At 25.2% G+C, this 26,006-nt stretch overlaps 2 protein-coding genes across 2 annotated transcripts in view; one reads left to right on the top strand and one right to left on the bottom strand.

Moving 5' to 3' along the window:
- Positions 1 to 26,006, bottom strand: part of LOC112593544 (growth factor receptor-bound protein 14-like) — a 96,901-nt gene that overhangs the window by 64,291 nt on the left and 6,604 nt on the right.
- LOC112593543 (amyloid beta A4 precursor protein-binding family B member 1-interacting protein-like) overlaps positions 24,618 to 26,006 on the top strand; it is a 41,321-nt gene continuing 39,932 nt past the window's right edge. The window contains exon 1 of the mRNA XM_025337981.1: positions 24,618 to 25,139. The gene's annotated coding sequence lies outside the window, so the exon portion shown is untranslated. The remainder of the gene's footprint in view (positions 25,140 to 26,006) is intronic.

The raw sequence follows: 26,006 nt of genomic DNA on the forward strand, positions 1-26,006 counted from the left end.
ATTTTATGTTCGCAAGAATTACCTAAATTATAATGTTTAGGTGTACACTATTAAATAATAAAGTATGATTATGTAGAATATTTAATTATTTTTCTTACTGAATTGATTTTTATCACTATACACTGTTACTGCATATATTTTATTACTCATATAAAATTATTATCAAGACAGCTAAATCACAATAATTATTAATTAGGTACAAATAAGGTAACTTATTCCATTAAGTGTCGAAAATAAAAATTTAACGAAAAATAAACGAGATTTCTCAAGTTGTAATGCCTACTTACTTTATTTATTTTATACTTACATAAAATAATACGAATACAAATACATAGATTTATATGATAAGCTATAATCGAATGTATAAAATAATTAAAATATAGTTTCTGTTTTCTTTCATACATTTGTGCGTTTGTGTACAATTTCTATGTTTTAATGATTGTCGATCAAGGAAAGTATATGAATCATGATACACAATCGGAAATTAATATGTCATGTGTTTGATATACATAGTTAAAAGTTATTCATGTTTTTCATGTCTAATACGATATAATATCCTGTACTTAGTCACGTATAATACACTACGCCTAAACATTAATTATTATTTATATTTCCATATCTACGATTTCATGATCACCCATTAGTCTATTTTTTAAAATAATAACGAATTATTTGTTTCATATTTTGTTCTGATAAAATACAACTATAATATTATTCTTTAAGCACGATTGGTTCGTAGACTGTAATAAATACATCAATGAATAAATAATATACAGGCAAAAAGTAAAGTTGTACAATTATAACTACGCAATTTCACATATTATTATGACGTGGTACATTGATAAATTTATAAACGTTTTTTATAATAAAAATAGATACATTAAATGTGTTAATTATGATTTATGGTAGGCCTTTGATAAAAATAAATGTATCAGATATTAATCTTGATAAATCTAACTTCTAAATTTATACTTATACACATAAATATATTTGGAATATACAAGTTATTTAGCTATATATTTTACTTAATATTCTATCTTAACAATATATCAGTCAACAAATACAAATTTATAAACAACACACAATAAGCACAATTTTTAGATTCAGGTAAAGATTTTCCATAACAAAATAAAACTAGAATCGTTTATCCTTACGCATCATAATAATAGTTTAGGTTTGATATCTGAATATGCGTTTGGGATATAGCTTCTTTATACTTAAGCATTATTCATTATATACGGTTTATGTAAAATCATTAAACTAAAATAAAAATAAATAGACGTATGTTTAGAAAAAAATGTGTGTTTCAATAAACGAAATATCGTTATAAATAAAAAATCATAAAGTAAATTTAAAATAAATTTTTTTTTTTTTTAAGTGACAAAACAACCAAAAATTACTGTTGCAGTTATAGATACTTACACATACTACAGACGTCGATCAAACCTGCGGGCATTTGGTCAAAATTTTTACTTCGAATTTAAAATTGCTTATAAAATTAATTATATATTTTTAAACGTTTACCTCAAATACTTGTATATACTATATGCAAAAAAAAAATTATTCATTGTATGGTGAAGTGTAAGTTAATTAAAATCGAAAATTTTCTCCTCGGGCAGTATACAACGAAATCAATAACGTAAACAGGACTCGGAAGGATGAAAATTTAAGCAAGACGATTAAGTAGTGTGTATTCAACATTTTCAATAATCTTTTTTCACTTTAAAAAGCAACGTTCTGTGAAGAAAATACCGAAACAAATATACTCATTTTTCATAGATTAAACTTAATCCAAAAATAATAAAAATTGTTTCTCTAGTCATTTAGGTTTAAGATAATTTACAACATGACTTTTATTTGTTCAAAAGAAAAAGTAGGCCTATAATCAACGATGTTATCAATAGAAAAAAAAAAATGAAATAATAATATTATTTTAATGTCAAACACAACGGCACGATGACTACAGTAGTGCGCGAGACTTAAAAATATAAATATCATTAAAATGCATAATAATACAAAGTTCAAAGATTTTATATACTGCGCATTATACGTACCGTAATCGAACGGAAGAACTGCTGCGGTTGCGTCGGAACAATTTACAATAAATAATGCATTATCGCGTTAATACGTAATGATGTCTATATACTGAGACGGATATCGGACCAACGGCCTTCCACACACGGAAAACGATCAGAACGTCGAATATCACTGCTGCGATATGATGTAATGTTCGCCGGTACTACAGCCGATGTACAACGCCGCCGGTCCGACATACGTATCATTATTATATTGCACTAATTATTATTACTTCACCGCGCGGCCAAGACCCGCGATTGGCTACCTCCCCGTGACCGGTCTCGCGGTACGCACATTATTACAATACACGTAAAATGATATTATGATGATAATATTATTTAATTAAAAATTTTCTAGTGCATCGCGCTCGTACGTAGACATTTCACTTACGTTTAAATATAAATTTGCGGTTAACTTTATAAATATACCTACTAAGCGCGTCCATAATTCATATTTGATATTTATTTAATATAAATTATAATACGAATATTATATCGAAAATATCAATACAATGATAAAAATCGAACAAGCGTTAATAATAATTATTTTTGTTCGTTGTTTTGTGAGAAAATCCAATCATTCACAGCTAGAGATATTAGAGTGTAATTAATTATTGTCATTTGGCGCAAAGGGTCTAAGTTCCTTATTATTGCATCTGTTGTTCGATGCATTCGTTCAGCTGTTGGTATTTGGTCGAAACACGATAGTGAAAAATATGTTCGCATAAAGATCTACCTACGTCCTACATACTAAAACCTACATAATATTTGATGTTGTTGTATAGAATAATTACCAGACTGTTTAATAATACAATGGTTGATATTCTTTTTTTTTATTGCAATGGCTAAAAAAAAAAATAAAAATATTTTTACCAAGACCCATAAAACGTGATAAATTTTTTTTAGATGGATAGATTATAATTTTTACTTTATTTTATAATTATGTCAACATAAATAATTTGTTTTGGTATTTGTATTTTTATTAATGTTTATTATATTACATAAAATAATAGGATTTAAAAAAATTGATAGAAAATTTAAAATGTTGAGATTTTAGATTATGAATATTTTGTCATAAATAATGTTTTAAACACAATTATCTATTAAATGTTAAATAATGATTCATTGTTGAATAAGGAGTCTCTGTAAATACTTCAAATTTTGAGATCTAAATCCACGGATCCCATGCAAATATAAACGTGTATGGAATTCAATGTTTTATCATGATATTTATATTACATATTTGCTTTCCTGAATTTAATTAATTAGAATATTTATTCACAGATTAAACTTTTAAGTGTTTTCAAATTCAGTTAACATTTTTTTTTCTTTTAGCAAAATATTTTATTTTAATAAATTTAGCTTTAAATTTTTAGAATGATTTGTTTTAGCACAACATATACAGTAATCCAATTTTTTTTTATCAATGTTCTCATAAAATGATTTTAATTTGTCTAAAAATGGCTTGACATCTTCAATCTTTCTATTACTTGTAATATTAATTTGAACTGCTTTAATTTTGCAATTAGGTTATAAGAATATGAACATTTTGACAAACAATTGGAGAGTATATTATGTATGTTTTCATTCAAAAATATCACTATTTTTTTCTCAGAATAAAAAAAACCCATTTAAAAGCTGTATAATTCATATTTGGCCGAATCACTTATTAGTGCATAAATTATGCTAAATGCATAATAAACAACTCTCAACATCATTATACTATTCAGTTACAATTTCTTCCAAATTTTGTTGAAAATGACTATGAGTCAATCCAATCCAAATTCTTTTCAAGCCATAACTTTGAAATATAATCCATCCCGATGCAGTATACGATAGATGATGGAATAAAAAATGTATAGGCATTTCAATTTTTGTTATTTTCTGTATTCAATTATAAATAGATAGTTTATTATTGTTGTATTAATACGCATTGACAGCCGTCACTAATTTCTTAAGAATACGTTTAATATAAAAAATACGTTTTGTTTTGTGAAAAAATCAATAGTAAGCAACACATATGGTTTGTATTTTGATAAGTGCCAGCCATTAATTTCTCCAAACAAGTCGTCTTGATGGTGCAAAATTGTTTCAAAACATGTGATTTCACAAAAATGAACACCAATCCAAGTAGTCCTACTATATCGACGTGCTCGCTAATCGTTATTTGTTTTCCTTGATTAAACCTTCTCAACAAGAGTGCTACGGCAGTCGGTAGTATTATGTACGTACCATATTTACACAACACAACAAAGACGGCTAATGGAAATTTCGCGTGCAAAAAACACAGGCGTGGCATCGTATAAAATCCATTTACGTTCCAACGGGTTTTCGGCAACGCAATTTACGAAATTAAAATAATATAATGTACGGCGCAGAATTGGCGTCGCACGGAATGCATAGATGTCATAATAATGTGACGAATCGTCATTCAAATCTGGGCAAGTTGGTCATTTTTTCTTAAAGTTAAGTCGCGTTAAAATTAAAACTAATTATAAGTTAAAATATAAGTTAATTTCTGTTATTTCCCGAATTTTTAAATTAGTTAGTCAGTAGTTGGTTGGTGAAAATAACCGTAAGTTAGAATAGAAGTTAGAGTAAGTATTTTTTTCGAGTCAAAAATATGAATTTAAAACCCCTTTTATATAAATGTAAAGCATTTTGTTTCAACCATTATATGAATAATTAGATACTAACTGCATTTATATGTTATCTATAATAATCTGCTGTGGTTAAACTATGTATTACAAGAAATATAAGGAATTGATTTGGTTTTTAACGCGTGAGATTAGATTATTTTTGAATTAAATTCAACTTGAAGAGTTATAATGTTATTATGAATTAAAACCAATTAGTTTTATAGTAACTTTCTAACTTAATTTTAATTATCTAGCTAGTTAATGCCAAACTTTGCTATTCATCTGTAATATAATTACATGACTTAAATTGAAATCCTTTTCTGTCAATAAAAATTAAAAATCGAAAAAATTGCTATCATATTATATTTTAATAGATAATATACTAATTATCATGTGACGTCACGCAGCCCATAGATCGTCATCGGAAATCTTTGGCAAATTGCCTACACGGTACGCCGTTCGCTGCTTTTAAGCGCGATTTTGCATTGTATTTTAATAGCGCAATGTTTCATTATATCAAACGTACAGACTGTGCGAATTCCCCCTAAAACGTAGACCAGAACTCAGTCGGTGTTGCGATTTGTTCATCTAACCTTCGGCCGGACGGAGTACACACATACATATTACATACAGTTGAAAACTTTTTTCGATCGTTCACTGCTGTCGGAGTGCGTATATAGAGAAGAAGGGTCTTCCGTAATCGAATTATTATCGTGATTGGGATTTATAATACGCACAACCGGCAGGCAATGCTTCTACAATCGCATGGATGTTTCGGTTTCGCGGGGCCAAGTTAATACATTTAATAGGTACCCTATATATAACCTATATATATTACGTGTGTGGTTTGGTGCGTATTTGGGAAAACGTCGTACATAAGATATATATATATATGGTAAAGTAACAATCGGGGTGTAGGACCAAACAGAGTAGCGACTGATAGGGGACTCTCACAGTCATACCGATGAGTCATCGAAACACTTGGCCTAGGATCTTCTATATCTTTTGTCATCGTTTTCGCACAATGTTTTATTATATATCGGAAAGCTTTTTGTCCGCGAACAATCTAATAATAATAACAACATAAGTTTAAAATGTTTAACAATTTTTTTTCCATTTATTTTGTTTTTATTTTCAAAATGCACTTTTTTATTATTATTTGACTTACATACACTGTGACTGCTGTGATCCACGTGTAGACGAACTTACGTTGATGTTCATTTATTTCTACGTTTATGTGAAGCGTATTTTCATTAACTGCTTTCAATATATAGTTTTTGTACAGTATATAATATATTCCTAGTTATAGAAAATTTTTGAGATTTATGTGAAAAAAATTTATGCAAAGTACAGTAAGCGTTTATAGACTGTATAATGATAAGTGATGAATAACGCGTTTGGTTTTATTTAGACAGTATAATACACAATATACCTACCTACTTATACTGTTTCCTGTTTAATGTAGAAATTTGTTTTGTCGACTTTCCAGTTTCAACTACGTATTTAAGATCCAAATGAGAACTTCATCTTTCCAAATACGTTATAGGGATAGTAAACCAAAATATTAACAATGTGTATAGTATATATTATAGCGCACCGAATAATCTTATACGACCTTATCTATATTGCAGTGGTCTTCGATCTTATTAGACTCACAAAATCACAAATCATTTAAATTATTATTTATTTTTAATTCATGCTTCAAAAAGAAAAGAAAACTGATAATAAATATTGTTTTATGTATATAAAAACTGACCAATTTTTAATTAGTTTAATATAATTATTTTATTTGCTTTGTACAAATTGAATAAAACACATTTTTCCTGCAGTTCTTAATTTTAATTTTAAGTTTATCGCGACTCAAATTTAGGATACCAATTATTGGTTTAGGACTAATATAACATATTATATTTTATATAAACTACATCGATATATCACATTTATTTTTTTTTTTTTAGTTTTATTGTTAGTATCGTTAATCACAAGTACCTACTCTTTTTTACGATTTTTAAATACTTTTTTTTATTTAGAATCGATAATTATTAAAGTATAATATATAATACACATATTATATCGATGTTTTTAAAATGTTTGTATCAAAAAGTTAGGACTTTGGATCTAGGTACAGAAAAAAACTGTTTTTATAAAATATTTTATCAATACTGATAGGTTAGAAAAAAAATATAAAAACAGTTCTGAAAAACCAACTAAAAAAAATATGTATAAGATATTGTTATTTAATATTGATTTTGAAATTTTAGTAACAATCTTTGTGTTTGTAATATAATAACTAACAAGTGTTTTTTATATATTCTTTTATATTATCTACAGTTATTGTTTAGTTTTGAATGATAGATTTGACAGATAAAAAATTCATCTGTATTCTAATACTATAGATTAGAATAAAGAATATTGTCAAGAATACAATATTATAAGTGGTCATTACACATTTATAAATGTTTGATCTTGAATGTGCATAATATAAGAGTAGTACAATACATAAAGTATATATTATATATATATATATATACTTAACTGTATAGTATATCTATTCAGAATTCGTCAATCCACAGGCTATGTTAAATGTATGTTTACGTTAGGTTCTAAGTGAATGTATAGATAATGTATTTAATATTAGTAACAACCATAAATATTAAAATGTTTTTATAAAATGAAAAATCAGTAAACAAAAATTAAAATAATCTTGATGGCTTGATGTATTTTAATTTTGAGATAATATTTCCTATTCTTCCAAAATATGGTTTTGAAAACAGAATAAAAACAGTATATATACATTTCAATCATTTCACGATATAGATTTTGTGGCGATATGTACGAAATCCGATCGATGTTTTTCATTAAAGATATAATTTAAAATGTTGAGAGAAAATTGGTATGTCGGGCAAACTGAATATATTATTGGGTATTGTATGTTTTGTTTTGTGCTGCACACTGTGGTAGACAAATCCAAAATTACCTGGATGGCTACATGAAATAAGGCTGTTTAAATCATTGAGTGTGACTCGTGAAATATATGGACGGTTAATATTACAGTTATAATTATTATATTTTAATTGATCATAAATGGGGTTTTTTTTTAACTATAAATATAGAATATAATTATAGTAAATTTTTTTATTGATAGTTATTCGTTTCATTGTTTATGAATTATATTAAATATAATTTATTATTACATGGTAAGCAGCATTATTTAATCTTTTAATTAGATAGTTATCATAACAGAGGTTAATATTAAAGTAAGCATTTTATTATTATTTGCAGTCTGCAGTTTGCAGTTCTAAATCAAAAAATGCGCTACTAACCAGAAATCTAATTCAAAGAAATATTGCATTGACATAATTCATCATTAAGTGTACAATCAATAATAATAAAACGATAAAAAATATTAGTTACATTGATGTATGAATCTCATTGTTTTTTCTTAGTTTGTTAATTATAAATAGCCCGAGTAGAATTTGTAGTATTTGGCATTTCATTGCTATCGCACCTAAAATTTATTTAGAAAAAAAATTAAGCTGAATATATAGCTATAAATAAATGTTATTAAAATATTATAGGCATAGTTATGTAGAATATATTCAATGTTCATGTTAGAATTTTTATAATTGTATAATATGTATACCTATAAATAAATGTGCTAAACAAATAATATTACAACTTTACTGATAGGTATAACTAAGAATTTGAAAAATTTAAAAAGAAATTATTTTTATATTCAAACGTTAAATACATAAATTAGGACTTAAATTTATGTGAAATATAGAAATAATATTTATAAAGAATAATATTTTTTAATGCATGTTTTATTTAAAAAAATATATAAATTCAATCTTAATAATTTTATCTATATATATTATTTGCAGCAAAAAAAAAAAAAAAATAGCCGTTTTCCGGTATTATTATAAACAAAAATATATTCTGCATTGTTATAAAGTTATAATTTTAAACATAAATCTTTTGACCAATCCCCACAATCAAGATTAAAATAAACATTATTTTCAGATTCAATTGATTTCATTCAGTTTTTAGAAACAAATCTGTTAAAGAATTTTAAACCTGATTCATAATATCTTTTAAATTTAAAAATAAAACTTGGTTTTTAGATAAGGCATTAAAATATCTTTTTTGAACAAACCATTACATTATTATTATTAATATAATATTTTTTATTTAAAATGTTTAAGCTGAGTACCAGATTTATTTTATAATCTTGATTCTATATTGGTCATTGCAATCCAGATTGATATTCATGTTTTGTTTAAATGAACGCGATCCAGATTTGTTTGTAGGCATTTTGAATAACTGCATTGCGTATGCATTAAGTTACCACTAATCGCTAAAACTTAGACGATGGACCATTAACCAGCAAAAGTGAGTATCAAGTATCAACTAGTTAAAGTTAATTTAAAAAAACAAATTTTAACTAGTTAGTTTATTTTTTAATTATCATAATAATTAGGCTAAGTTTTGATTAATTTAAAGTTTTCCATTATATGTAATAATTTTGTTTTTTTCAATTAATTAAAAAAAATAAAATAATAGTTACGTATATATGTTAAGTTAAAATTATGTTTAAACATATCTATAAAAATTGAGGCAAGAAACAAATTCAATTTAATTTAATTAAAATCTATATAACTTAATTGTAAATAATTTATAAAAATTAATTACCTATGTAAGTATTAAATTATATCCATAAACGAATTGCTTTAATTGTCCATGTTTTAGATCTATGTAATAAAATTAAAGTTAAAACATTAAAAATTAATCAAATAGTTATTTATTTAATCAAGCTATGTATAACAACGATTTTAGATAAAAATAAAAATAAAATAAGTAATGAATCATTTTTGACAGTTGAAAAAATATTTTTCTTTAAATTAACTTTTAAATTCTTAGAGTTATATTATTTGTTAACTTTTAACTAATAGCGGAATGTTCATGACGTGTTATTCACGAATTCAAGTTAATTTTTGTCATTAACTTGTCCACCTTTGTTAACCAGTACTCAACATTGATGATTTTCTTTTATCTAACGTAATTCTATTTTGGTCTATGCAAAGTGCAAACTACAAACAATATCTCAGGCTTCAGCTCCTATTTTTTTTTTGTCTATTTTTACGAAGATTATAGCGATGACTTTATCATATTTTAGTCTTTCACCTTTCATTAATCCCGGCTCATAACTCGTTGTCTACTCTTTCACGCTTAAATAAATTATTCGCATTTGCGGAACTCTGTCTTATTCTTGAAGCGTTCATTTACATAGACTTCGAAATATTTTATAGGTATATTTTTGTTACTTCTATCCATTTTCTTGGGAGAACAAACACCTCCATGAGGTACGTTTGCAAGAAGTTACTAACTTGCGTAAAACTGTATATTTTACATTTAAATTCATCTTAATTAAAAACAAAGAATAAAATTAATTAATGTGCATAACTGACGACATTTAAAACAATAAGTGACTTTTTTTATTATTATCAAAGTATCATGAAATAATTAAATTAAATTAGATATATATAAAAATACTATACGTCATATTTTTCTGATTATAAAATTAAATAATGAGATATTTTTGTAGGAACATATTATGACATAAATACGAATGCCACAATTTATTGAATATTTTTTCGATATTAAAAATTTTTATTTGTCCAAAGCTATAATAACAAGCAATAAAATTAATTATATGACTTGGACATAAAAAAAATTTAGAATACTCCCAATATAATAAATTTCAATTGATTAATTTAGCAATAACTAATTTTTTATTGAACTTTAGATAAAAAGTTCCAATATAATAGAAAAGAATCCATTGGTCTTCAATATTTAAAGTAAATTTAATGAGTATTTAATAGCAAACAACGATGAAGACTTATTGTGAATATAGGAGTATCTTTTTCCAAGTTTGAGCGTTAAGTTTGCAATTTTTCAGTTATTTTTAACTTTTTTAATCACTATTTATTAAGCATGACTGGTTAGATAAAGCGTGACGTGGTCTGATAGTTTCTCCTTGAATCTTCGCTTAAACATATTCGTGATTTACGTTAAATTATAACACAAAATATAATGTAATAAAATAATAAATACTTTGTGTGTAAATACAACCAATACATTCCAAACTACATTCGTGATAATTAATACTAGTTTGTAAATAAAATACAAGTTTAAATATCAGTATGTTGTGAACATTGTGCCTTCCCACGTTTCTCCGGACAGAAATAGTGATTCCAAATGTATGTCGTTAACATTCCGACTTATGCCATAAGTGATTCGATAGTTGTCCAATAATATGTTGTAGTGAAACTGTTGCTAAACAATGAGATAAATGATCGACTACACACAATAATACATGGTTTATTTTATCGATACTATTTATACTATGATAATAATATTATGTTTGATCAATATAAAATGTTTCGAAAATTAAATTTTCTTTACTAATTTTTAACTCTTGCAATTATTGAAAATGTTTATACTCTTTTATCCGTATAGTATTATGACGATTTTAAATGACGACACACAGCACTTCGTATAATATTATAGCAAATTCGATTAAATTATTGGCGATAATTATCGCTTGTCGATTTGTTCCGTGTGTAGCTGCTCTCTAATTATTATTCTTGTGTCCGTGTTTAAATTTGCTCGGTTAATAATTATCGAATGATCTTGTCAACAATTTAAATCACGTTGAGGCACTCGATTATAATAATTATGTTATAATCGAATTAGTTGTCATTAGACATTAGACATTTTTTCGAATTGAAGTTTCAACGTCCTAAATTGCTTTTTGTTGTATCTATGTTTTAAATAAAATTATCACATTGATAATTTTTATTTAGTGTTCTTGTATAATAATAAATTGTATGTCACTTATGTGTATTTGTTATCAGTAAGAGGTAATCAATTATGTTAATTTACCCAGACTTACTACTTCATAGTTAATACTGACTTTAAATAAAGTCATCTTCGAGTAAATTTGAGATCAATAAAATATGGATTATCTTGAGTGTGTCAATTTTTAATTTTTGTACTTTTTTAATTAATATTTATAGTAATAATATTTTCAATTTTCAGATTAAAATTAATGATTTTATATCTTACATTTTATTCAATATAATTGAAAAATTGATTTAATATAATATGTTTATTACCATCTTCGTAATGTGTTATAATATTTTTTTGTTTTTAAAAGTTAAAAATGTTTTATATGTGTATAATAGTTTACGAAAATATTAATTTTCATCCTGATCATAAATTAATAAAATAATCATCTATTCATTCACATTTGATGTTCCTACGTTAAATAATGTAATTTTAAAACAAGTTAACGTTCGATCATTTTATTGCATAATTGGTAGATTGGTTATTTATTTTTTTTTTCGATGAAAAATTCATAACTATTATTTATTACGAAGAATTTTAATAACTTTCTATGTTTTCTGTTACTTTAAGATTTCTACTATACTGATTGCTGAATAAAATTTGAATACGTTAATGTTGATTTCGTCACGATTAAGTATGTTTAAAAAAAAAAAATCTAAATTTCCTAAAACTTACGATGTCATTTAGTTTAATTTAATTTAAATACTATTTATTTTTATATAATTTATAACGTCAAAAAAAATAAAATAGACTTTAGAAAATTGTTACCATTTTTTAATACTTTAACATTAATTAATCTAATATTAATAATAAATATAATGCAAAAACTAAACATTTTTAATGAAACATTATTTACGATATATTATTTTATTAACTATATGTAACAAAGAATTAAGTGTAAAATTAATAATTCATAATATATAAATAATAAACAATTATTATTTGATAATAATTCGAAATCGTGTATACCATGATTTACACATTTTAAAATAAAAATTTTTTAAATTAATTTTTATTGATGGGATTTATTGTAAATTGAAATGTGAAACAGTCATTCGGTATGGTTATCATATAATTTTTTCGAGAACAGATTCCATCTCTTCTATGACGGAGAGTAAATGGTGACCAAATAACCGTTCTGACTATTTGAGGATAGGTGACCAACTGGTGGCTGATACTCTACCACGTTATTGTTGTTTGTGAATTGTAAGGTTATGTATGGTCGTACGAATTCCAATCTTTAACATTTCGTATTTTCGTAATGGACATCATGACTAGCTAATAGCTTATTTATGTTCTTTGAATTTCGATACCATCCCATATTCAAATAATTTATGTCAACTTGAATTTAAATTAATAATTAACTTACAGTTTATATGCACTATTGAACGCGAAATATGTAAAACACTTCGGTGTTTTGATTACTATATTTTAGAGGTACGTTATATTTTACTTGTACAACTAGTATAGGTACCTATACCACAGATAAAATTTAATACAAATTAAAAATTATATTAAATCGATTATGTGAATCCGTAAACTGTGTGAGATCGCCATTTATAAATATTATAGTGTAACTATGTAGATTATTCAATTATTGCACACAGTTAATATTCGTTTCACTGTTGGTAACACACACCCGCACACATATATCCATATAAAAGTATCAAATTTCTTTAGGTACCAATACATTTTTTACGCCAAACTTTCTCTAATTATTCAAGATAACTGTTTACAAAACTATTAAAACCTAAATGTTGTAAATATATTTTAATAGTAAGTAAAAATAAAATTTGACGTTTTATAATGTTTGAATCATTAAATAAAATATGTTTGTAACTTCTCTACAATACATCGTTCAAATTAATATTTCAGCAACATTGATGCATTTTTAAAACAATACTATTTTGAAAATTAAAATATTTTTGAACTTCTGCAGTTTAAATTAAACATTATCGTGTAAGAAAAACTTGTAATACATATCTGCATCGTAATTTATTTTAAATATAATTTTTTTTTTTTTTCATAAAACTAATATCAAATTAAATTAATTATATTTTGTAATCGGTCCTCTTGACGTTTTCTGTCTCTTACAAAATGAGATAATTATAATAACTTATTAAAAATAGAAAAAGAGAACCATAATTAAACAATAATCTATATAGTTCAACTGATTAAAACATAATCACAGAGTAATTTCAGAACTCAAGTCTCTCTTCTGGGCTTATACAATATTTTAATTCTAAATTTAAATTTAAAATACAAAAAAATAATTATTTATTTTAATTTATATTTATTGAAATAATGTTTAAACTTTAAACATTAGAATTACTAAATAATATTATACAGTATGAACGCTTAGAAGCTTAAAAAAATTTAATTTAAATAATCAATTTAATAAATTGAGATGTTTTTAGTTTTATTATTAGGCATAATAATATAAATTAATATACAGACCTTGTCGGTGACATTGTGTAAGCAGTAGGTACACTTTAGTGCATTACCCGTTACCAAAATCGTAGTAACAAAAACTCACGGTTGATGTAGTGGTATTTTTTAAGAAAAATAATCTTTTTAGATAAATTATCACGAATTCACGCGAAATAAAATGAAATTATCATAAAATATATTTGTATGTACGTAGATAATAGTTAGTTTAACGATAAAATAATTTTTATGTTTTAAAAACTAAATATCAAGTATTTGTGAAGTGAACTCATGAAAATACGGTAAGCACAAAAGAACTACTACTGACGTACTGCCGTACTGTCGTACTGGTTCGACGTATGGCCGACCACACTTGTAGGCCGCTGCATACCAATAACCACTACCCTAGATCGCCCGGTTTGCTCGGTGGGAGAAATCAAAATAATAAAGGCGACGTGGAAGACAGAAACGTGGTTGAACACTGCATGCTACTTAGATTACTAATGCTACACGACCGTGACAATTTATTATGTTTTCAATGCTTCAAAATAGTTTTTTTTTTTTTTTTTTTTTTGAAACTGTAAAAACTGCTTTCATGTGTCGATGGTTTATATGCATGTAAAACAACAACCCTTTAATACTTTTGACCTTGTCTCATGTATACAATTATTTTCAAAATAATATTGGTAATTAAAATATCAATTTTTTTAGGTTAATAACCGCCATGAAATTTGTATAGATGTTTTATACATAATATATACTTTTCTTATAACAAACCTACAACCTATAAATACGTTTAAAAATGGATTTTTATTTGTAAAAAGTTTCTCGATCAATTAAAAATATATAATAATATTTTTATATATTCATTTTAATAAGAAAAAACAGTAATCTTGCATTCTTGCGTACAAAAATAACACAATTGTATACAAAACAAACTAATAAATAGATTTTAAAGATAATAATGTGAATATGATACGTAGTTACTAGTTACAAATATTAAATGTAAATAATAAAAATATTTTTAATCATTATAATTTATTTAGACATTATTATACCTAAAGATAAGTTAACGCTTTATATTTGTGTTGAACAAAATTTCTTGCATTCATTTTTAGGCCGAGAAATTATAAAAATCGTAATTATAATTGATTTAAGTAGGTATTTAATAAGAAACGGGTAAAAATGTACTAGTACCATAACATGCTCTAAATTAAATTAAAAAATAATTAATACTTATTATAAATGATGGAGTACCTACTGAAGTATTCTGCTATAAAATTATTACATTTCAATAAATTAGAATTTTCAAGTTTTATTGAGTATTATTATAATATGTAATGATAACTTTTTACATTTTGATTTCCCAAAGAGTATTTTTTGAAAAAAAAACTAAATAATCTAATACTTAGATATCCTCTTAAAAATTATAATTTAAAATATCACGATAATGGTAACATTGTTGATTAAAATATTTATATAATTTATTATTATTATATTATTAAATATACCTACAGTTATTTTTATTTTTATAAAATACTGTAAATAACTAATTTATATAATAAAAAATATTGTTTAAAGTTCAAGTACAATTTATCAGTTAATATTCCTTATAAATAAATAATAATACATTTAATTCAACCTAAAGAATTTTTACATGGAACCTATCATCATGAATAAATTATGTCAATATGAATATAGTCAATTGACGTATTATAACTCTATACATATGAATGATATAATTATACATAATAAATAAAAAGTTGTAATTACATTTAAGATGATTTTAACGACAATATTTTATTGTAATTCATCACTATTTTATCATGATTTAATAATTTTTATATAAGTAATATACATGATATTTTAAGTAAAATAAATTAAAAAATTAAAAATTACGAGTGACAATAAAGGGAAATATACGAATAATATGATATAGGTGTAATATATTGTTTAGTCAAAGAACAAGAATGTTAAGCTTTAAAAGAATGTCTACATTTTAAATATGATAAATATAAATAGTGAGAATAAACTCTAACTCTGTAGTTTGTACTTATGCACTATGATCTTAATTCTAAAGAATAATAAAAATTTACAAATCAAATCTAATTATCTAAAACACAAATAAACTGCCATTATCATTGGTATATTTACCAAGTCTCATGTGTAACTTTGATAATCGGTGGTAAACGTGTTTTGTATCTGTTTCACATTCCAGAGGTGTTAAGTGTAGTCGTTTATCTCAATAAGTCGTCGTCATTAAATAGTCACTATAAAGCCATGGTATTTAATAAACATTAAAGTTTAAAAAAATTAAAGTAAATATTTTTTTAATTCTATGATATAAAAAATATCTTTTGCGAGAAACCAAAAAAATCAAATAACTATATAATAATAATCGGCTTCATATTATGCTAATAAATCCATAATTATTTGTATAAGCATTACATTTTTGTGCAATGTCTAATTTTTTTTTTAAATTGATCAAAATTATTATGTCAATCAATATCATTAATAAATAAATGTGGGTATGCGACCTGCAAATATAGTTTTGAACATTATTGTTAAGTGAAGAATGCTTCTATTAGTACATAAAATTAAACAATAAACCAATGTAATACAAAATAACAATTCTGACCAAAGGAGGTGTGTGAAGAAATCAGCATTTATTTCTAAGAATAGTTTATATAATAAATTTTTATTATTAAAATATAGTTAATAAAAGTTGAATATTTAAAATGTTTATAAATAACACATAACGAGCCAAATATTTTCAAAATAATAATATACGTAATGTCTAGAAAATGCATGAAATTACAAGGTAACTTTTTTACGAGTGATATGTCAACTCTTGTCGTTTCAAGTTTTTTAAAAATATTTTTTCCATATAATTTGATATAGGTACCTAATTTCTATAATTTATAACCTAAATAAGAATTATATCAATTTAAATTATTTAAATTTTTCAAGAGAGTATAATATACTTTAATGCATTGTCTTCTTCAATTGTCTTACTAATGAAAAAAAAAAATAACAAATTTTATACTTTTTAAATAATTTATTTTCTTTGTTATTTTTAATATAAAAATAATTTACCATCAATCAACTAAAAAAAATACTATCTTTTGAAAAAATCAAGTTATAAGTATTTTAAAATTGCAAATTTTTATTATAATAATAACTAAGCTATATTTTTTTATCAAGTTAAATTAAGAAATAAAAAAATAGAAAAAAATAAAGAAATATAATAAGTCTGATTGAAAATCAAATTATATTTATACATTAAATATCACTAATTAGTAATTATTCATGCTTTATATGAAGTTATCGACTAAAGTAACTTTTTCAAACTAGATATCGCAAGATTTTATTAAAAAATTAAGCAATGACCAAAAAAAAAATTACAAAGTATTGTATTTGTAAATGTTTAAAAACTACTGGACTAAATTCTAAAAATTATGAATAAAATGATAGGCAAATGGGTACCGCTCTGATGTAAGATTCAGGCCATCAGTAGTTATCGAAGGAGTCACTGTTGTGATTTGTGGATGTATTAAGTTTGAATACAATGGTATTGTATTAATTGTACAAGAAAAACTATGTTAAATGGACTATCAGCAAATATTCTTTATTAGTAAATATATTTCATATTAATATTTATTTTGTTATTACAATTAAAGTAATTTATTTTATTTGTATTAATTGTATAATAGGTTGAATTAATTTTTACCTAAAGTTACTTAAATTAAAAAAAATCATTGTGTGTTTAAAACATAATTATACGCGTAAATGTTTTATGTCTTCACAAATAATGCTCGTATAAACTAAAATTTTAAGTTTCAACGCTCATAAAAAAGAAATGCAGTGACTGCGTGTCAATATATTTTTGATATTTTAAATTGGTTCATGAAAATTGAAAAGTTTATGAGTAACCTTGTTTCATACTTTCAAATGTCTTTACTCAACTAAAAAAAATAAAAAAATTCTATAAAAGTTAAAATTGTCTTTAAATAACTCAAAAAGAATCAATATTTTAACATGCATCTATAAAATATAACCATATTTGGTGAAAATTTCAGTACAGTTATTCGTTTTAGAATTATAACAGTAAAACAAAATCGATTTTTTCAAATACTGGTTTTGTACAAAAATTCCTGTTTATCTAAATTGTCTAACTTAATTTTGTTTTTGTTTTTTTTCGGTTATTTTAAAAATGTATCGTTGTTTTCAATTATTTAGACCTGTCTGAAGTATAAACTAAATCTAATTTACTATCAAAAATCAACCACAAAGTTGAAAATCGAAATATTTCTTTCAACTACTTATTGTAATATCTTATACACAAAACAAAACGCATAATTGTAAAATCAATAAATTCATTGTTCTTTAAGAATCTAAAATAAAACTATGTTGGAAATATATTTAGAATATATTTGTTTGGAACTTAGCGACGATCATCATAACCGCACATTTTCAAAAAAAGATCGTCGTTCAAATTTCCACATTTATATCCATCAATTAGTTATAAAGTTTTTATAAAATCAAACTATATTTACTAGTATGCATCAATAATGCATACATTTATCTAAAATCACATTATAATTTAGAATCGCGCACTAATTACTATATTTAATCAAAATTACAAAGTCATAAGTAATGGAAATAATAAAATAGAATATTTGAAAATACTTGAATGCACATTTATTCGGTTATTCTTATCTATTATTCATTTTATCCTATTATATATTTAATTATTTTTACGACAATATGTTTAATAACAATAAGTGTTTAACTTTTAACAGTCATTCAAATTATCGACCTTCCAAATTTTCCTTTTTGTCAATAGATAGAACAATTTTTTGCAACGGTCTAAAATGTACGATTATAAATGGTTAAGTTAAACTAGTTACATACTGAGCGATTTGACTGCGAGCGGTTGCAGATTTTATCCGTGGTGGTTTAAACCACGTCTGCCATTTTGCTTACACGTATAATCGGTTTTTCTTGGCATCATAATAGTCAAACTCAATATAAAATAAAGTAAATATTGGCATGAATTAGGAAATAAGTAGTTGTGCTGAACACGTATCTGAGGTAAGACCTCTGTATAAATTTATGTTAATAATAAAATTTGAAAGTTAAATTATACTTGTATTATGGACTGACTAAATAACTTTGGAGTCATATAGCTATTGCATACGTGTTACATAAACATAATTGTGCTGTAAAAAGAGAAAAAAATCTAAAAAGCGAGATAAGTTAAAGATTATCGTTTATTGATATACATTGTACAAGTCTTGGAGATAAATTTTATGTTATTTTGAAAATTAACGTACCAATATCTGTTCCTTATTAGTTATTATATATTGACTATTTTACCATATTCATGAATAGGTACTGTACCAGTATGTAAGTACTCTTTAAAATTCAAGTCTGTACAAACTTAGTGTCGATATAATTAACTAAAAATTTCTAAAACTTAAGACCTTGTAACAATATACCACTATGCGCAGAAATGTAATTAAAAAAATTTTATTTTTGTTATGAAAAAAATAATTAAAAAATGTTAATTTATTTTTTGAGATAGTGAATGTTTACTGTTTATAGGATTATTCAGTGCTCACATAGTCATACAGCTTTTTAGACATTGTGTTTAGTATTTATAATTAATAAGCCTTTGACTTTTCACAATATTTTAGACTGAAACTGTATAATTATTCATAGACCATAATTATAACTTATAAGTTATAACTTATTCACTTATAACGTATAATTAAAGTATTAAACTTTAAAATGTTTAAATTAAACTGAATATTCATTAAATTTTTATTGAAAATTATGGAAATAATTAATATACCATTAATTCATTATCAAAAGTACATATTAATTACCTCAATACCAAAATTTTTTTTATTTTTATTTTTTTTTTTTTTTGAGGAGGTGCTGATTTTTATATGACTTATTTTTAGTATGATAAAATACTCTATTAATTTATTGATACCAATGATATTTTTATACATAAATTGTTATTCACGGTTTTTTTTTTTTTTTAAATAAATCAACATTTTCTTAAGTAATAGGTATATTGTAACATTTAATTTTAAATAAAAAATAATTATTAAAATACGATTGTTAAAGAAAATTAACTAAATGACTATCATTAGAAACCATTAAATTGAGTCAAGGTAATAATAATAATAATTAAGTTAAATTTTAAAATTCAAATGTCTATATTTTAGAAACAAACAAATAAATAATTTTTCAATATTTTTTTGATGTCTCTATTAAGCTTTAAGTGCCAAATTATTGAACTGATTTTCATTAGTAAGACACCACAACCGTTTCCATTTTAAAAACGTTCAATTTTGCCAATTTATGTTCAGAAGTTCCAATTTTGTATAGTAAGCTTAATTAATAGAGTAAATTAACCAACAATAATATATTTAAATATATATTTTATAGTAATGTTTGAACATTAGAATATCTTCATTCTTCAGATCTACATATAGTATAATAAAACGCGTGTTGGTGAACATTACCAAATGTTTTTTGTATATGTTTATGAAATAAATTTAATAAATGATACTTAATACACATTATTACAGTTAACAGTAAATGCCCAACTCGGTAACCAAAAAGTCTAAAAGGCAATAGTTACTCTCAACACTTGATATAAAAATTAAATTAATTTTAAATAATTTTACCTGTTATATTACAATTATTATTGAATTATTAGTTTGCATAACTTATGAATAACTAAAAATACAATTTCAGAAAGGGACTGATTAATTATTATTTTATAAATCCAATGCTAAAGCATATGGTAATAAGTAGAGCTTTTAAATATTAAATTGTTTATTTATTGATATTGTGTATAAAGTCTGTAAGTGCACTTATACATTGATTCGTGAATCAAAATGTGTGCAATTCATTTATTACATCTAATTTAAATATATAATCTAATTTTGAAAATATTGTGTAGTTGGAAGATTATTGTGTATTTATAAATACAAATAATATGCACATATTTAACATTCTTGTATTCCACATTTAATTTAAGATAAATCAATTATAGGAAAAAAAATAGTAAACCATTGATACCGGTTAAATGTTTTTTTGAACATGTTTATGTACATTATGATTAATGAAAATCTTTTATCGATAATTTTGTAAATTATTAATTTAAAATCAAAATATTAAACATATTATTAAAAATAAATTTGTTCCCCTTAAAAAGTCTCATTATTATTTATTAACTACTTATTATACTGACTATGCTAAACTATACACATCATAGTATTTTAGTCTTTACACAACTTGCACAAAAATTAGTGAACTGTTAGAAATAGAATATCTAATATTTAAAGTACTAATAATATCTGCTCCAAATATATAATATTCTGTTGAACGATTGCATAACTTTTCAAATAGTCCGCGCATGAAGTTATGGAAAATTATTTGATTTAAAATGTGTTTTAAGTAAACATAATAGTACTTACATAATAATATAATATAGAATATTAACTTTTTCGCTGGATTAGTTATTAATTTACTCATCTACGTTATAAAATAAGTAGGTAATAAAAGATATAATGCTGCACTTATAATAAAGTTTATATAAAAAATAAACACTTAGTATTATATATTTTTGTAGTTTTATCATTATATAGATTAGTAATTTATTTAAAATATATTATTTAGTAGCTAGGTAATTTTTAAGTATGTAGACTAATGAGATTATATAGGTACTTATTTAAGAATATTATTATTATCGTGGATAAAAGTGCGTCATTCTTATTGTAAATTAGAATCATAGGTACTGGTAAAATGTAATAGTTATTCATCACTGCACGAATGTGCATGTGAACCTTAATACATTTTTGTTATTAATAATTTACCATTTGTGACATTGACATCGAAATGGTCACTAAATAGACTTAAAATAGTATATAGCTATAGGTACTTTGTAATATATTGGTCACAATGGCTATAAAATAGGCATTGACGGTCAAAACTAAAACCAAAAAGGTATTAAATAAATAAAAATAAAAACTTAAATTATGTTATTAATAAAATATTTTGATAACTTTTGTATATATAATAAATAATAATGTTTAAGCTCTGTACATAACTGTGATTTTGAAGAAATGATAAAAAAAAAAACATAAAATATGTCATAAAAACCAGACACCCCTTTACCAATATAAACATATTTTTGTTATTTTACCGATTTTAATTCATAATAAATATTGTAAAATCACACTACAATACTGTACTCGTACTCTATATAACAGGCATCGGTAACCCTGAGCTCGTGGAACTTTTTTCAATGTCTTCAAAATATAGTAATTAAAATTTTAATTTAATTAAATTATTGTTAAATATATTCACATAAAAAAAATTATTTCTAATGTAATTATAATTATATTACACAAATATATTGATGCATAGTGCTTGGATTATTTCGTATGTTGTAAAATTGTAATCGAATCATCCAAATCAACTTCATATTGGGAAAATATAAAAATTAATTTTTCAAATATCACTGAAAACCTACAAAATGCATATTTAATAAGATTTTCTGACTTTTATGTACACAAGAAAAAATATCAACTTATTTTAAAATCATTTTCTGTTGACATTGAAGATGTTGAATTTAATTTACAGATGTATATGTCATAGAATTACAAAACAATGATGTTCTTGACTGATAAAATAGACACACAGTATGTAAGTACAATTTAATAATCTATACTTATAGTTACGAGTTTTTATGACATAATAATAATATAATGTATTCAAACATAGATTTAAAACAAAAAACAAGCATTAAAAAAAAAAAAAAAAAACACCAAACAGTGCAGTCGACTTATGTTTTCGAAGAATACAGAGGGAATCAGTTAAATTCAAGTGAATGTATCACATATTGCCACAACAACGATGGAACGGCGCAAGTGATAATATTATTTAAATAAATTATTCGAAAAACCGCATCCACTGCACAGTGCACATAATATTATATTTTACAATTCTACATAGGTATTAGGTGATTCGAGGTAATAGGAAAAACTAAATTTAAAAAAGACAAATTTGCCCGTATCTTGAATTACATACACACGCACCCGCCGTAACACGGTTAGCATTTATTTTTATTTATTGGAATTAAAAAATGTAAATTGTAAAATGTACTTAAAATCTTTAATTTATAATACTAAAATATTGGGAAATGAAAATAAATTCTTAAAATAGAAAGTATTATATACAACAGTTTATACCTTAATTTTAAAAATATTCGAAGAGAATTTCTACTGTAAAATGCCAACAAATGCTATAAATTAAATACAAATATTTATAAAAACTGATATCTTATTCATATTTTATAGATAAACAAAATATACCTAACCAATTGAATTTATAATTCACACTTTAATTTGTTCATATATGTATTCAGCAGTGTTTTTTTTAAATATAAAATAATTAAAATCTTGCTTCTTTTTTTAAAAATGTTTAGCATTTTTTCAATTAAAAGTCAAAAACTAAAGTTGCATTGCTTTTCGTTGGTAAAGTGTATGACTAAAGTTTTATATACCTATTATTCTATCATAAAATGCTACCATTTTTTAGTTATTTGTTATGTTTCTACATTAAGTATTTTTAATTTTGAACTAACCTTTAGGTTTCAAAATAAAATCTTTGATTCAAGATTACTTATGATTCTATTTCTATAAAATCAATAGCATGGTTATTAAAAAAAAAACATGATACATTTAATTCGTTTTCTTAGATAAACAGGTGATTCAGTATTGTTCCCAGTGGTTTTTTTTCTAAATTTCACGGACCATGGACTATTATTTTCTCAAACTTTACTAGTTACTACCGAAATACTTAGTAAGTTTAATAGCTCAGAAACTACTGTTCATACTTGGATAATCATGTATTCATCAACATTAAAAAAAATCTTTTCAATAGTTTTTATTGAAACGAAACTTTTTATTTGAAAACAAAGGTTTGAACGCTGCAGGATATTCATTAAATTTAATTGTTATAAAAAAATACGAAATACATAATTGGAATAAAAATATCGGTAAAGGAGAAAATGTGAATTAGTGAATCATCCGTTTATTTATAAGTGGCCACATCACGCGGTTTTTTTTTTTCAAATTTAGTCTGGAAAACTGCATTGAATTTTCGTACGCTTTGTCCGGAGATCTATTACCCTCCCCCCCCCCACAAATACTGATGTCATGACCGTGTCGCCGAGAATGCGTCATTTACGTCATGTATCTTATACACGGACGGTCTGTCGCGCGGTCGACGGACCGCGACGACAAATAAATGGTCTCCCCGTCGCTACCGCGGCTGACTCATCGGCCCGTCTGGCGAGTGGCGACCGACCGGCCGACACACGACCGTCGTGTAAGTTGTCGGCGTCCGCGGATAGGTAGCGCTCCACCACTACCCGGTCGATTATTGCGTTAACGTGTGCGACGCGGACGTCCGTGCCCTGTCGGATGTAATCGGCCGCCGTGCTCCACGACAATCATGCGGTATAGCGCGTTCGTTGACTCATTCTGTGTAATATCATTTATCGTCTACGACCGTGCCCCTGTCGGTGGTGCTTTATTAGTGTTGCAGCGCCAGTGATCGGTCCGGCGTTATCACACCGACACGGTGGTCGTCGGTTGTTGTTATTGTTGATATTATTATCATCGTTTTTTTTTTTTCTTCGTTCGTAGCAACATAAATACAGTACGTTATAAAATCCTATTTTAATATTATTACATCATTGTTTCCCTGGCACGGACCGGATGTTCGCCAAAACGCGTTCGAAAAATCCCGCGTAATTCCGTGCGTTCTAAATTTATTCTCTAATGCCATCGACGTTTGTTTTCTTACCGCCGCAAACCGTTGTTCTGATGCCTATCAGTACGCACACCGCGGATAGGCGTTTCTGTTCACGCACTTCGTGCCCGTAACGTTTATCGTTTCGATTTATTATTTCAGTTCCGTCATCCATCCGTCGCGTATTATTATTCGACATCGACGGACATCGTGTGTACGAAGACGAAGAGGCGTCTCCGATCGCCAGGTAAGACCCGTTATTATTATTTTAATCAATGTTGTACTTATAGGTCCAATGTAGTAGTTCTAGTCGGAGCCAATTTTTTTTGTGTGTTATTATACAAAATGAATTGTTGGGTGGATTGGTGGGCACCACTACATAATTATAAAGCGTAATACCTTTCATAAATATTTTAGTTAATAAAATGTATTTAACTTAAAAGGCGAAGTCTGACACTCGTCGTGCTTGGTACTGTCGAATAAAGTAACAACTGTGTAATACAAAAAATTGATTTTGGTTTTAGACTTGATTTTACTTATGTGCGGCAATATTGGTCGTAATACTTGTCGCTCGACGCTTTCAATTGTGTGGTTAAAAATACGAATTGGATTCGTCGAAATGTACCCATGTATTTTTATGGCCCATTTTTGTTAGTCTCACGACTAACTGTGATTTTGATATTTATATTTTAGCCTACAGTGTCTGATCAGTTAGTAAAGAAATAAAACCTACGTGATTTGTTTTGTATGCGCCGACAACGGGGAATTTGATGACCGTGTGCTCGAATTGCTCGTGGCTCGCTGGAATACAATAAATTAGTATACAATTAAGATAATAATGTGACATGAACCGCTCAATAATCATTAATCAATAGTCGTATTTCCCATAATAGCGGCGCCGACGAAGCGAGTGTACAAAATAATACCATGGTCTATAAATATCCTGTATGCGCACCTTGAGCAACATCTTGTAACATGGGATTGCTGTCTCTGGCCTTTTTAAATTATACCTATTATTTAAGAAAACGAGTTACGATCATCGATGCGTTTTAAAAGATGGAGCACTCTTCTCATAAAATTGTAATAGAACACAGACGATACAAAAAAAATATAT

Source organism: Melanaphis sacchari, unplaced genomic scaffold (genome assembly GCF_002803265.2).
Source record: "Melanaphis sacchari strain LSU unplaced genomic scaffold, SCAv2.0 Contig20_pilon_pilon, whole genome shotgun sequence".
NCBI classification, from domain to species: domain Eukaryota; kingdom Metazoa; phylum Arthropoda; class Insecta; order Hemiptera; family Aphididae; genus Melanaphis; species Melanaphis sacchari.